Source organism: Notechis scutatus, chromosome 3, assembly GCF_049901735.1.
Source record: "Notechis scutatus isolate UNSWTSFEM ecotype Mainland chromosome 3, rNotScu1.2, whole genome shotgun sequence".
Classification (NCBI taxonomy): Eukaryota; Metazoa; Chordata; class Lepidosauria; order Squamata; family Elapidae; genus Notechis; species Notechis scutatus.
The window spans coordinates 46,955,145-46,970,345 of NC_142011.1; the positions used below are offsets into that span (position 1 = coordinate 46,955,145).

At 36.7% G+C, this 15,201-nt stretch overlaps 1 protein-coding gene across 7 annotated transcripts in view; it reads left to right on the forward strand.

Annotated features, from left to right (window-relative positions):
- The window catches only part of LRRN2 (leucine rich repeat neuronal 2), a 149,652-nt gene that overhangs the window by 12,117 nt on the left and 122,334 nt on the right, over positions 1–15,201 (forward strand). For 3 of the 7 annotated variants that reach the window (XR_015748526.1, XM_087959718.1, XM_087959719.1), the window contains exons 2-3: positions 9,075–9,141; positions 9,930–10,011. The exons of 1 other annotated variant lie outside the window; for it this stretch is intronic. The gene's annotated coding sequence lies outside the window, so the exon portion shown is untranslated. The remainder of the gene's footprint in view (positions 1–9,074; positions 9,142–9,929; positions 10,012–15,201) is intronic. 3 more of the 7 variants (XM_087959721.1, XM_087959722.1, XR_015748527.1) reach the window with 2 other exon arrangements.

The window sequence follows — 15,201 nt, forward strand, 5'->3', positions numbered from 1 at the left end:
TAATGAAAGATACCACAAATCCATTATCTAATTAAAATTGTATTGCTGAAATTGGGGAGCCAAGATTTGATTCTTGCATGGAAGTTTCATTCAGTTCTCTTTTTAAAAATGAAATGAGTTCAGAGTTCAGAATTTTTTCATTCTTTTGTACTAGAAGTTCAGTGGTAGGCCACTGACTCTACTTAAAAATAAAGAGACTGTTGATTCTACTTAAAAACAATTTCATACATACTGATAATGTTTTAATATGAAATCCTGTCTATATTTACTTAAGAATAAATTTTATTCAACTCAGTAAAGCCTACTTCTAAATAGACACTTAGAAGATTTCCAGAGAAGCATTTAAATTAATCTGTTCAGAATAAAGTAATAAATATTTTCATCACTGAACACATTATTGCCATCTCACTTAAATGAATAGATATTATTTTATATCTACAGAAAATATTCCTTTTCATTCCCATCTTGCCCTCTTTACTTTTCTGTGATGGAGGCCATTTTGGTTTCTGCCTTCTCCTAAATCTTCTTTTTGTTTTATCTTCTAGGCCAAAGAAGCAAGAGAGGGAGAACTGTTTAAAAGCCTGATATAGTTCCAGGGCATCAATCAGTTTATAGGCAATGAAATATATGTGCAGGTCTGGAGGTTGTTGATGGGGTAGAGTATTTTGTGATAAATATATTTATTGCAGGTTGTGTGAAAGGTTGTTCCAATGAGTGGTTTTTAGTAAGGCAATAAATGGCCAAGAAAATTGCTCCAATTGCACTGCAGTGCATTTCAAACATTGAAGTTAATGGGTTCTTTTCTATCCACTTGCATTATCAGAAGGGAATGACAGTGGACAAGTAAGACTGTCTCATTTGCAGCAAAAGCCACTTCTGTTCATGCATGGCAGATGTTTGGGATTTTTTAAAAAATTAATGTATTGCATCCTTTAAATCCAGCTATGGTAGTAATACAACTGGATACTATGAGGTACATATATGAAGCAAATATGTATATACCATGAGATTTGTCCTTAAACATAAAATTAGAATATCAATGCTAATCAAAGGGATTGAAGTGTATTCAAGGTCTTGTACCAAATCTCTCATTCTCACATTCAATGATCTAGTGCAGGCAAAGGGGAGGATAAGGTGATCAATGGATACTAATCGTGATAACTATCTATCACCTCCAGTATCAGAGCCACTATATCTCTTTGAACAGCTGTTTCTGGAGAAGTTGAACAAGAGGGTGCTATTGTATTGATGTCTAACTTATTGGCTTTCCACCTGGATAGCTCCTGCAGGAAACAAGATATTGAGCCAGTTAGGCCACTGGTCTGATCTATGAGGTTTTTTGTGCTTTGAGATAGAAATAGAAGCTTATTACATGAAGAAGGTCAATTAGTGAATGCTCTGCTTTGAGATATACTTCAGTGCTTCAATGAACCACTTTGTATAGAGAAAAGTAGATAAAAACCAACTGAGTGAATAATAAATATATAAATAAAAGAGTGTTTCAGCTATCAATACCAAGAATAAATGCTTGCTAATGGATATCTAAGTCAGATCTGTGCATAAGGCTAGGCTTATTTGGTTTCCCTTTGATCAAGCAAACTGAATGGGGAGAAAGCAGATACATTTCTGATGCTGTGTCAGGGCCAAGAAGTAGGAAAAGCATGGTGTCAATAGAGATTCTTAAGTTGAACCATAACAACAGATATAGCTTTCAGAGCCTTGATATCTTGTCCTGACTCTATGGGTACTGAAGTGGTGGATGTTTGGTGACAACATTCTGATGACATATTCATGAAAATGTCATGATATTCGTAGTTCTGTCAGATACAACCGAGGTCAGTTTGGCATCACTACAATTTGCTGTGAATAATATTGCCGGACTCCCTACTAATTCATTATATACTGAGGTTATTGGGGGTTTTGGTACTTCAATAACAGCAAGGAAGCATACATAAATCTTAACTTGAAATGATTGAAGGTCATTATCATAAGGATGGAGTATAAAACTATGATTGCCAGTCTATTCCAGTAATTAGTGACACAAACCGGATTGTTTTATGCCTAATATAGAAAGATACAGTATATCTTCTAGAAAATGTTTACATGAAACATGATGGTACAGCTTTTTGGTGGTATGTATCAATTTGATAATGATTTGAATGAGGTGACCCTTTCCAATACAGTACATTCATGAAAAAAAGTAGAATGGCCACAGACGTATTTCATTAGCAATAGGGTCCACTAAAATGAGAAGAAAGGTTTTGAGAGCTAAAAACAAGACCTTTAGATGTAGAGTCATTCTGATAATCATGTATTTCTTCTCCTCCTCCTCCTCCTCCTCCTCCTCCTCCTCCTCCTCCTCCTCCTCCTCCTCCTCCTCCTCCTCCTCCTCCTCCTCTTTCAATAATTTAACCCAAACCTTGTTATTGATTATGTTTCTAATGTATATACAGGTAGTGGCCAACTTATTACCACACTTGGGACTAGAATTTTCATTGCTAAGCAAGGAGGTTTTTAAGAGAGATGCGATTGATTTCATGACCAATTTTTGCCATGACAAATCACTTCAAAACTTCCAAAGTTGGCTGGGAAGGTTGCAAATTGTGGTCACATGGCCCTGGAATACTGCAACCATTATAAATACATGCTAGTTGCCAAGTATCTGAATTTGGATCACATGACTGCAATGACTATAAGAGTAAGGACCAGCGCCGCTGTAATTTCAAATGATAATTAAACAATGGTTGTAAGACAAGACATTCCTTTATGCAGAAGGAAATAGAGATGCATAAAAATCTCATTTTAGGGAGAAGAATCTAAATATTTGAAGAAATGATATTTTCTTAAAATCTATTTACTATCAATCAATTTACTAATTTACAATCTTGCTTAACCTAAACCAGAGGACAATATATACTCACTTGTGGTCATTATTTCTTGTTAGTGATGTGCTGATTTCGAAACATAGATAAATGCCACAAGAAGTATGGCAGATATCCTTATAATGTATTTGTGATGAATTATTAAATTATTAATGGCTCCTGCTTAGTATTTTTGCCAACATTTCTCTCCAACGTTTTCTGAGATTAAAATATTTCGAATATCATCTGACTTGAATAAATAGACTAGAATAGAAATACAGTAGAATAGATAGAGTACAATAGGAATTCTAGTCTAGGTGCATCCAACTCATAGCTGCCTTGGACTGCTAGTAATGTGTCCTCCCCGGGTAAAAATATTAAAAAATAAAGTTTGTTATTTATATACATTAACTATATTATGTATGCGGCCCAAAATAATTCATCTTCACTGAATGAGGCCCAGGCCTGCTCTAGTGAGTCCTATTAGAATTAATCAACTTTTTCTGTTATATTATAAAATCTTATATGATAGAGAACATTGTTAGGCAAATCCTAAATTATATTTTATTAAGAATGTTTGGCTATGTCACATTGGTTTTATTCTCCTTTCTTAATTTTCTTCAAACCTGAGTTAAATCAGTACTAAACATTCAAAAGCAAGAGAAGGAATAGTTCCTAGCTCCAGAGAACTCTTTATGCTTTTGTAAAATTCAACAGTGACTAAGTTTTAACAACCTTAATTGCTGACAAATGATTTTTTAATGAAAGGGGGCACTCCTGATCCACAGTCTAATGGGCCTCAGGCCTTCCCATGTCCTGTTCTAACAAACAAACGAAATATTCCAACTGGTTTCTGGCCAAGATCCTTATCTTTCCGTACTATTTTCACTCAGCTGATAAATTGCTTTCAGGGCAGAGGAGAATATGAGAAGGGATGCAAACTGAAAGCAAACCAGTTGGCAAATCAATGCTAAAACTAAAGCCGAATTCAAGAGCTGAAGTCTAGAAGCTACAATCCTGGCAGTGGCAGATGATGAAAAGGCAGCAACAAGCCTAGTGCCAATTCTTGGGCTGAAATGAGTGTATGCCTTGTCACGCTTTTAGAAAGAACATTTCTTTCTGGTCCTAAATATGAGCATCAGCAAGAGATAATTTCAGTTGCCCTGAACAGAAGCTAATGTTATTTAAAATCCCCCCTCCAGTTCTTTAAAGATGTCTGTGGAAGTAGGGTGGTCAGAGCAGTCAGTCTGATCAAAGTAGCATAGTGTCAGTGGGATGCAAGGCCTGTCCACACACTTTGTAGAGAGAAGTCCCCTAAAGATGAGTTCCAATACGAGTCTGAAAGCTTGGAAGACAAAACCGCTGGCCCTGGTGACCAACGGACTCAGGTTGGATTCTGTCTATTTTGTACGTTCATTATGATCTTACATGCGCATCTGAAAAGGGTGGTGCTCATGTTGCAAGAACAAAATACTTCTTTTTCATTTTGATAAAAGCACTTAGAGGTATGGATTTATTAATACTGATTGCATTTTATTTACGATGGTTTTATATAGCTTTTTAAGTTACTCTGGAGGACTTTTTATCTGGAACTTAGAAGATACATAAATAATAGGCTGGAAGCCAAAGTAGATGATAAAGTACTGCTAGCATAGTACAGATAAAATATTGCAGAGCAGTATGATAGGACAATACTGGCCCATCTCACTGAACAACTTGACTACTCTATTTGAATCAGCTGAAGTTTCTGAACTATCTTTGAAGGTAGCCCCATGCATAATATGTTGCAATAATTCATGTGAGAGGTTACCAGAGCCATAAATAACAACAGCAAAGCTGTATCTGTCAAAATAGGTTGCAGTTGGTATATCAGCTTGTACTGATAAAAAACTAGCAAACAAAAATGAAGACATCTGAGAAAAATGCACTACAGAGCTACTATTGAGTTAGCAGGGTAGAACATAAAAGGTAATGGAAGTCATAAATGCTTTCAATATTTCTAAGAACTCCAGGGTGGATTCTCTAAAGTTGCAGATGATTGCTTTATTTGCAAAATATCCTTTGTGTACAAAGACTGAATGAAAAGTCATGCCTTCAGTGTTACAAGTCATCATGACCTACAAGGTCTCTTCCAACTCTGATTATCTGTTATCAACAGATGGCAGTACTGATATATTAGAAGCCCTAATGTAGGGCTGTCAAACTCCCAGCCCATGGCTGGATGCGTATGTGCTGGCCATGCCCATGCCCGGTTTAGTGAAGGGGAGAAAAGTCCTGGTATGTCACATGATGCTGCCGTTATGACATGAGTTTGACACCCCTCCTCTAATGTATTCATTAGTATCTATTGTTTCATACAGTTGGTAGGACATTGCTATGAGAAAAAGTTAGTTTACTATGTAATGGAAGCCTGCAAGTGAGGAATCGTGAGTATGCTTTAAGCAATGCACTCTGCTTATTTTTTTTTTACTGCCAAAGCAGTCCTTCTAATTGAAATTCACCATTGAATGTACTTTGTTTATGGTGATGACTGTGTTGATATGAATACTCTGTGTTGCTGTACCAAAAATATATATATATAAAGATGGAAGTGTGAAAAGCTGATTTGTGTGAACCATGACTGTAAATGATTTTTACATAAGAAAGGTTCACGAACCGATTAAGAACCATCCACAGATCAGTCAAAAATAAATTGTTGTCAAACTTGGTATTCCACAGCTTAGGCGACATTATTGGTGTTTTTCAATATTGAAAATTGAGTTCCTTGCATATTGATGGCAAAAATGAAAAATGCAAGAATTGAGATTTGCCAGAAATTGTTATATTACAGGAATGAAAATGAGGGTTTTGCTTTTACATAGGTTCATCATTATGAAAAGTGAAGCACCAATCCATGAAATACCTTCACAAAAGTTCACCTGTAGAAGAAAAAAATTCAAAACCCAGCATTTGGCAGAAAAATCATGGTTAAAGCTTTTTTAGGGGGAGGATGCAGATGATGTTATTCACATGGATTTCCTTGAACCTACTACCTCTGTCCATATACATCACTATACTGCAATACTCAAAGGTTCAAAATAATACTTAGGTAGACTTTGGAAGCACAAGAAAGAGATTTTGCAATATGACAATGCTAGGTCTCACAGCTCATTAGCCACCCAAGAGGCAGTTGGGAAGATGGATTTCCCATCTTACTCCATCTACCATATACTCCAGATTTGGTGCCATGTGACTTCCCCCATGTCCCCAAATTGAAGGAATAATTTTGTGGGTATTTTTGTGGGTATATTTGTGTTTGTTTGACTGAAATGAAAAGGTGGAGAGGAATGTTAGGACTTAACTGAACAGTGCAGCATTCTTTCATCAAGGATTTAAGGAGCTTATCCATCATTAGCAGAAGTTTATAGCAAGTGGTGATGATTTTATGGATGTAAGTACAGGTAGGTAACAAAATAATTCATTTTAAGAATTATTTTCCTATTTCATTTATTAAAATATCAATATTTAAAGTTATGAAGGTGGGGACATTACTTTTCATTCAACATGCATTCAATATACATTGAATTAATAATTAAATCAACCAGTCATTTAATCACAGGCCCCCTATTAAATTTGGCATATGTTCTAAAGATTGTGGTAGTACCCCCATAATGAAGTTTCAGTTTCCACTGAAATTCTCCACATAAAATATTGCAGTCTGAAATGAATCTGAAGCAATGAGAATAATTGTGATATATATCTAAATAAGCACATATCAACATAATCAATAGTGTTATAATAAAAGCTTGTATAGCAGTATTGCTCAACTAAACCCTTGCTTAAATTTGCATAAGCATTCATTTATGGCATCTTCAGCTACACTTTAAAATGGGAAATAGTCTAATGTATTACTTGAATTGGTAGTTAAGACAGCAATAGCATGAAGCTGAAAAGTCATATATAGACTTTTTATTGCATATAGATATCAACATGGCGCTAGTGTTAAATGAGAACGAGAGCTACTTATTGTTTGGCCATTGATTACAGTTCTATGGACATTCATTTGAGAGTTAGCTCTATTGAACTTATTAGCATAGGATTGCACTGGTAGTAAAGGCAGCTAGCCCAATACACATCTTTTCAACTTAAAATTGATTTTGCCTCAGCAACTTAATTCAAGGCCAAACTATGAATTGTCCAATCTCTTTACATTACCTGTTTTTCAAAAATGCAAATTAGGGGAATTCATAATTAATGGGATCAGAGCAATCATGGATGAAGGATTTAACTCTTTTTTCACTACTGTACTCCTAAAGAAAATTCTTTTTGTTTAAACAGAACTCTGAAAACAAAGGATTATTTAAGCTTTAATTCTTTCAAAAGGCATGAGTATGCATTCGTGCTTGCCTTGTTAATTTAAAATGTATTAACTGTGTTTGTAGGTGGAAGAAAATAAACCACACATGACTGAAAGCATTGGGGAAACATCTCAAAAGAACCAGCTTTCCCCAGGCCTGATGTCCTCCATGGGTAATGGACTAAAATAGACATGTTGACTGGTAATTCTGGGATTTGTAGCTGATATGTGTCAAGGACACTAGTGTTGAGAAAGGCAGTGTGAAAGTCAAGCTAAATAATGCATTATTACTCATCAGCTTGCTTAGGAGAGATGTAGGTCCTATGACTTCAGCTCTCCCAAGGAATAGCAAGCTGAATCTGGATTTAGTTCCCTTACAGTTTTACCAGGATCAACAGATTCTCCCTCTGATGCTATCCTAAAGCTAAACTGGTCTAAATACCTTTACTGCAAACTCTATCTAGATTACTCGGTTTCATTTTGTGCCATTCATTAATCTAATTAAACAAGACAAACAGATTTCAGAAATGTTTGCCAGAAATTTGTATGGCATTGTAATTTTTTTCTTTTCTCCTGCCTTATTTAACATGCGTGTATCCCTTCCCCGCTGCTAATTTGATTGATTTTGTCTTTTTCTGCTTTTAAAAGTGCTAAATTTTCTTCTCTGAAAGTGTTTCTTTAAAAGGAAGTTAAATTAATAAGACCTGTTTATGTTTAAAGGCGATATCTTAGCATACTCAAACTCACTCTCTCTGATTATGCAGAAGCACCAGCAAAAACACCTCCTCTGCTATTTGAAAAATGGTACCCATTATTTTGCTTCTGATTCAAAACAGCAGGAGGGCAGAGAATTGTGTTTGCGGGGAGGTCCTTGGAAATCAATTTGGTTTTTGTATTTTTTTATAAAGAAAATGGAAATACTACAGAGTGTTACATTTAGAAAACATCTCAATAAAAGAATGTCACTCTGAATAACAGTATGTTCCTTCCATTCCTGTAGAACTCCATTCTTCCATATACTTTAGATTCATTTGTGGATATGTTTCTTAGTAATAATACGAATCTTCCATACATATTTCTGTATCATAACTTGCAAGCTTAAGTCAGGCTCTCAGAAGGTGGGTTGAATCCCCTGAGACTAGCCTTGGGGCTCTCTGGAAATGGGAATGGGTATGGGATGACCCAGAGTGTAACACAAACGTAACAAAATCCAAAACGTAAATAAATGTCCTTTAATGCCTCCAACTTGGCCCCACTGTTCAATAATACTCAGTTGGAGATAAAACGTATTTAAAAATAGTCTTCAAAAGAAAGCAATACAGTCCAAACTTAATGAGCAAATAGAGGTGAAATAACAAACCAAACAAACTACAATGACAAAATTTCCACAACGGAACAGGAGAAGTATTTACCTTCAAGGAGATAACAAGGCACAGTCTGTTGGAAGGACGCCACCAAGATAACTTCAGACCAAAATAAAACATGTTTTGTTTCCAGCGTTTGCCAGTACGCAGGTCCAAACTCTTATTCAGTTCTCACACCTGCAGCCCATGAAGAGGACCAAGGCCCACTCCTCCCGAGGAGACCATGTCTCTCCCTTATCCTCTCCTCCCTGTGTGCCCTAGGATGGATAAGGAATGGGCTTGGGTCCTCCTCTGACTGCTCAGCCGGCCTCTCCCCTTCCCCAGCCTCCTCCACAACCTCCAGAGCCATACTTCCACTCCCTGTTGGCTGTTCCTCCTCTCCCTCAGAGTCAGTCTCCACCAGGGGCATGACAGGATAAAGGCCAGGAGTAAGTCTCAGAGGAAATCGTGTCTTTAGCTGTTTGGAAGATACATGATAATTACGCCTTGCTTTTCCCTCCCTCTATCATACAGAGAAGAAGAAAGCAACGATGCTGGAAGTCCATCAAACAGCAACTTGGAAAAAAGCAATTCAGAGTGTGTATGGGTGTATATCTGTCCCAGCCTTTTCTTTCTGGTGGCTTGCTTTCTTTTAGGTGGATGGGCAGCACCAAGCATTCCCTTCATATCAGGGGTGTCCAACCTTGGCAACTTTAAGCCTGGAGGACTTCAACTCCCAGGGAGTTGAAGTCCTCCAGGCTTAAAGTTGCCAAGGTTGGACACCCCTGCTTCATATCATTCTCCATTCCCTTTGCTTGTTTGTTCATCTCTGCCCATCAGCCACCCAACAAAGCGACAGTGATTTTTTTTAAAGAAGATTCTGAAACCCCTCCTCTCTTTGAAGCTTTCATGAGAAACTTAATAATATGCTTTCTTGTTTAAAGATAGGGACTGAATGACTAAATGGGGGAACATTGGACTATTTTAATTGAGCCAGTATTGTAGAGACAAGTGTGGGGAAAATGGAGGAACGTCCCTGAGAAAGAACTGCCAGCATCTTATAAGTGGCTTTATAAAGGATCTTATAGAGCCTCGGTAGCACAGTGGTTAGAGTGCAATATTGCAGGCTACTTCTGCTGACAGCCAGCTGCCTATAAGTTGCCAGATCGAATCTCACCAGGCTCAAGGTTAACTCAGCCTTCCATCCTTCTGAGGTGGGTAAAATGAGGACCCAAATGGTTAGGGACAATATGCTGACCCTGTCAACCATTTAGAGAGAGCTGTAAAGCACTATGAAGTGGTATATAAGTTTAAGTGCTATTGCTATTGCTATCTTCATATTATTACTCGATATATCAAAAGTGAAAAACTACTGTTTGTGTTTTGCAGTGTCAGAACTCCTTCCAATCACTATTGTTGAAAACCGGCAATATGTTTCCTATCAGCCTCTGGGAGGTACCTGCATGACAAGGTAATCCTCAAGTAACAGCCATTCATTTAGCCACCATTCAAAGTTATGATGGTGCTAAAAAAAGTTACTTAACACTAGTCTCCACAATTAGGATTAGTAGCATCCTGTGGTTACATTTTTGCAATTCAGGCTCCTAGCAACTGACATATATATATATATATGATGGTTGCAGCATCCCAGGTTCATGTGTTCACCATTTGTGACCTTCACAGTCAATTTCTGTCAAGCAAAGTCTATGAGAAACCAGATTTGCTTAATGCTGTGTAATTTGCTTAACAATGTGATGATTTGCTTAATGACCATGATAAAAAAGTTAGTAAAATTGAGGGTCATCACGTGATGTCTCACTTAATGGCCACGTCATTCAGTGATGGAAGTTGTCATCCCAGTTGTCATCATAAGTTGAGGGCTACCGAATTGTAAATACAATTATGCTTTATGTAATTTTTAAAAATGAAGAAAATCTCTCAGAATACCTTTTCATACCTGGGAGGAGAGGGGAATTAAAATAGATGTATATAACTGTATATCATTGCTCCACCCACTGCGATCTTCAGACTTTATCCTACAACTCATAGGTTAATCCTATCACATATTACTTCATTCTTTGGTCAATTTTTTTATTTCTTGCTGCAAATAAATTACTGATATTGGTCTCTTTCTTTCTTTTTTGCATTAAGGGTATTAGTATTGTAATATAGCATTGGTATTAACTAGAAAATTTTCATGCAAATAATTTCATTTTTAAACATAGGACAACTGTGTTGTTTGTTGTTAGTTGCGAAGTCATGTCTGATCCATTGTGACCCCATGGACAACGTTCCTCCAGGCCTTCCTGTCCTCTACCATCCTCCGGAGGCCTACTGCTTCAGTGACTTCATCCAGCCACCTCATTCTCTGTCGTCCCCTTCTTCTATTGCCCTCAATCTTTCCCAGCATTAGGCTCTTCTCCAGTGAGTCCTTCCTTCTCATTAGGTGGCCAAAGTATTTGAGTTTCAACTTCAGGATCTGGCCTTCTAAAGAGCAGTCAGGGTCGATCTCCTCCAGGACTGACCGGTTTGATCACCTTGCAATCCAAAGGACTTGCAGGAGTCTTCTCCAGCATCATAGTTCAAAGGCCTCCATTCTTTGGCGCTCAGCCTTCCTTATGGTCCAACTTTCACAGCCATACATTGCAACTGGGAAAACCGTAGCCTTGACTATATGCACTTTTATTGGCAGGGTGATGTCTCTGCTTTTTAGTGCTGTCTAGATTTGCCATAGCTTTCCTCCCCAGGAGCAAGCGTAAAATTTCTTGGCTGCAGTCCCCATCTGCAGTGATCTTGGAGCCCAGGAAAATAAAATCTGTCACTACCTCCATTTCTTCCCCATCTATTTGCCAGGAATTGAGAGGGCCGGATGCCATGATCTTAGTTTTCTTAATGTTGAGCTTCAAGCCAACTTTTACACTCTCCTTCTTCATCTGCATCAAAAGGCTCTTTAATTCCTCTTTACTTTCTGCCATTAGAACAACTGTAGTGGTTTTTTCTTCTGTTCAATCATGTCTGATTCTTGGAGACTGCCTGGACAAGTCCTTGCAGTTTTCTTGGAAAGCTTTTTCAGAAGTGGTTTGCCATTCTCCTCTTCCTAAGTCAGAATGTGACTGGCCCAAAGTCACCCAGCTGACTTTGCATCTAAATCAAGATTAGAACTCATGGTCTCCCAGTTTCTAGGCTAATACTTAATCACTACACCAAACTGACTCTTTACAAGGAAAAAATATACTATAGGGGAAATATTAATTTTAAATATTACTTATAAAGTGAAACTGCGTAAATCTGTATTTTATACAAAGTGATATTATTAAACTGGAATATTAGTCTTCAGAAGAAAAATCAAGCAAATAAACAATTCTTTCTCCAATAGTTGATTAGGAACTACACATACATGAAATAAGGGTATTAGAATAGTTATGAGGTAATCGTGTGAAATTAAAATGTGGCCGTGCCCTTCAATCAACACAATTTTTCAGTTTTTCCTTAGAACTGTAAACTGTAGAAGTTAAAGTTTAATAAAATTCTATTTCTAATGCTGTTTGGGCTTGTTAGCCTCAGGCACAGGTTGAAACAATATTTTGAAGTTTTTCTTTGCAAGTGTTACAATGGGAATGTTATTTATATAAATGATATACATCAGTACTGCAATAATCTTAAATTGAGGGTGAGCATTGTAACTTCAGGCTTTAAGAAACAATGATTTAGAGTAGCAACAAACTGAGAGGGAAGTATTTGAACAGTTGTGCAGAATTATACTGATATAGAACTAAACACAATGTAAGAGACAAGATAGCAGAGAGGTTACCTTGATTCATTGCAATTTCTACAGATTTATACTGGACTCAGTGGTTCTACCTGTCCAATATGATCTAGTAAGGGGGGCATCTTTTGAGTCCTAGCCCTGAGGGCCTGCTGTTATCAAGTACCATGAGCATATACTTTTATGTCATTGTCTCTCTTCTTTGGAATAATGCCCATCCAAGATCAGAGCAACACCAACCTTGTTGACATTCTGGAAGGCTACCAAGTCCTGTATATTCTGAAAAGCCTGGGGGAATTGATGATATGGTGAATCTGCTCTATGAAATATGCAACGATTTTTGTAAATACTGTTTCCGATGGGAAAGAAATGGATTGGGGGAGGAATTTGAGTTTTCTTCTAATTCTCTCTATTTTACTTTTGTTGCATTACTGTTAAGCTATTCAGAGGTTTGTTTGTTTTTTTGCACTGAGCAGCATATAAACTGCATAAAGAAATGAATTCTGTGGTAGTTTCTAATCAAAATAAATACATCACCAGAAGTTTATCTCATACTTTGCTTCTTTAAAAAAATAATTTTATTAATGATTATAATTGCAATAGTAAAAATTATTACAAAACTGAAAGAGAAGTAGAAACAAAGAGTAAAATGAAGAGTAAAATGTATGGAAGGAAGGAAGGAAGGAAGGAAAGAAGAAAAGAATGAATGACTGAAAGAAAGAACACTCCAACCTTTATTACAAGAAGTATGCTTAAACACTTTAAGAAAAACATGGAGACAATCATCAGTGTAGTAGTCAATGATTCATTCAGGACAAGCAATGCAAATAGAATCTCCTTAATATCAGTAACATCTTCGGAAGTACTACTACTTCTCATCATGGTATGAGCAATGAATAAAATAATGTTTTCATTTACCGTGAAATCAGAACTGGGAAATTTGTGAAGAGTGGCTTCTAAATAGAAACACTTGGATATGTCTAATCAAATGAATAGCATTCTTGATGCCTTCTAAATGTACCTTGAAACTGCACTAGTAGTTGGCTGATAATCAGTTATGGACAAATTCTATGAGTATAGAAGTATAGTAACCCTATAGTGTGGTTCACCGTTTGGGCTTCATTCAAATACTTCCACTGTTGAAGAACCTGGCCTGAATATTAAGGCTGCTCACTTTTCTTCAGGAAAGTTGAGTCTTCATTCTATCAATGTTCAAGATATTCATGGGTAGCTGAAAATTTTAGAACGTGTGCATGTGGAGGGAGGGAATGGGAGAGAGAGCCAGAGAATGTGAATAGAAGACCCTTGAGAGGCAAGCTGCTTTAATATTTCACCAGACAACCCAATTAGTCTGAAATCCCTCAACTTGCTCAGAGGCATCTTTTTCCCCTTGCAAGTCATAAACCTTCCAAATAAAAAAGGGCTAAAAAAGTAAACTCCCAACCCTCCCAGTAATATTGCATTACCAAAACCTTCCTGGTGCCTAAAAGGGAATTGGGAAACTGAAGTGTAGCCACAATCTATCTTGTTAGCCCACAGCTATTTGATAATCATCGACTTATGATGATTGATACAAGAATGGTGAAGAAATATACTATAGGACAAAAAACACATAGGTACCTGCAACAAAACACAGTATACATTCTCTACAGCCATAACTTTGAGACAGAATTTCAGATTAGTAAGCAGATAACTTATGGCACTTTGGTTTGAGACTTTGAGTGTCATAGTCTTAAATTGAGTCCTAAATGCAAGTGATTCTCAACGTTTCTAGGAAATGCTTTCAAAAGAGCTAATTATATAAACTTAAATAGATTTCTGGAGAACAAATGAGAATTTGTTCTAGAGAACAAATAGGAATAAATGGCAGACTGGAGCTGCAACCAGCTGTAGGTAACCTACCCGTTGATGAGAAGAAACTTAAATTGACTTGCATGACTGCAAAAAGCATACACAGAGGGTAATGCCCGTAATTTCTCACAGGAGATGGATGAAAGGGCAATGTCACCTCCTGTTAAATAAGAGAAAGGGAGTGAGAGAAACAAACCATTTGGCAGCACAGTGATCCAGATCCTCATCTAGTAAATCAGTATAAAGGCTCTATTGATTTCAGTGCTAACTGAAGGCAGCATTTCTTTCTTTCTCCCCCCTCCCCCCAGTTAGGCCACAGGAGAAAATATATGAAGGCAGATTTGCCAATATTGAAACAAACATATAAATATTAAGCATAAATTTTTTTGTAAAAGAATTAAGACAGCCTTCAGTCATGATGTTCAAATTCAAATATTCCTAAAGAAAGAATATATCACACTGATTTTATTCTCTGATGTTTTGTCCCACAAAATAAAACTAATACATATACATTAGCCTTGGTATAAGTTTATGTACAGTTTTTCAGGCTTAGATATAATTAAATATACATTTATGCATCCAGTAAACAAATTTACTATGCTCCAGGTATAAATTGTTGCTAATATTTGAAAGTCTTATTCAGGGCGAGCACTCGGATGTACAAAGTTTGCATGCTGCATCACGATAGGTCTCATTTTTCTTACTGTATGTATTGCATATTCTGAAATAGTGGTTGAGATGAACAACCCATAGTCAGAGATTTCTGGTTTCAATCATATCTAGCTTATTTTTGTTATTTTGAACAGAACATGCATATAGAGAAAATATCATATAGAAAAAAATAGAAAAATAAAGTAATTCTTCTAAATAATTTCCCCTCTTTCCTAAGAAAGAAGATACTCTAATTTAGTGCCTAAGTAGAGAACAAAAGAGTTTAGAGTGGTAAAACAGCTTTTTTGAAGTGTTTCTCAAAAATGGAAATGGTGCCCATCAGTGTTCAGAACAGAGACAATAGAAATAGCTCATAAATGGGACTAAAAACAC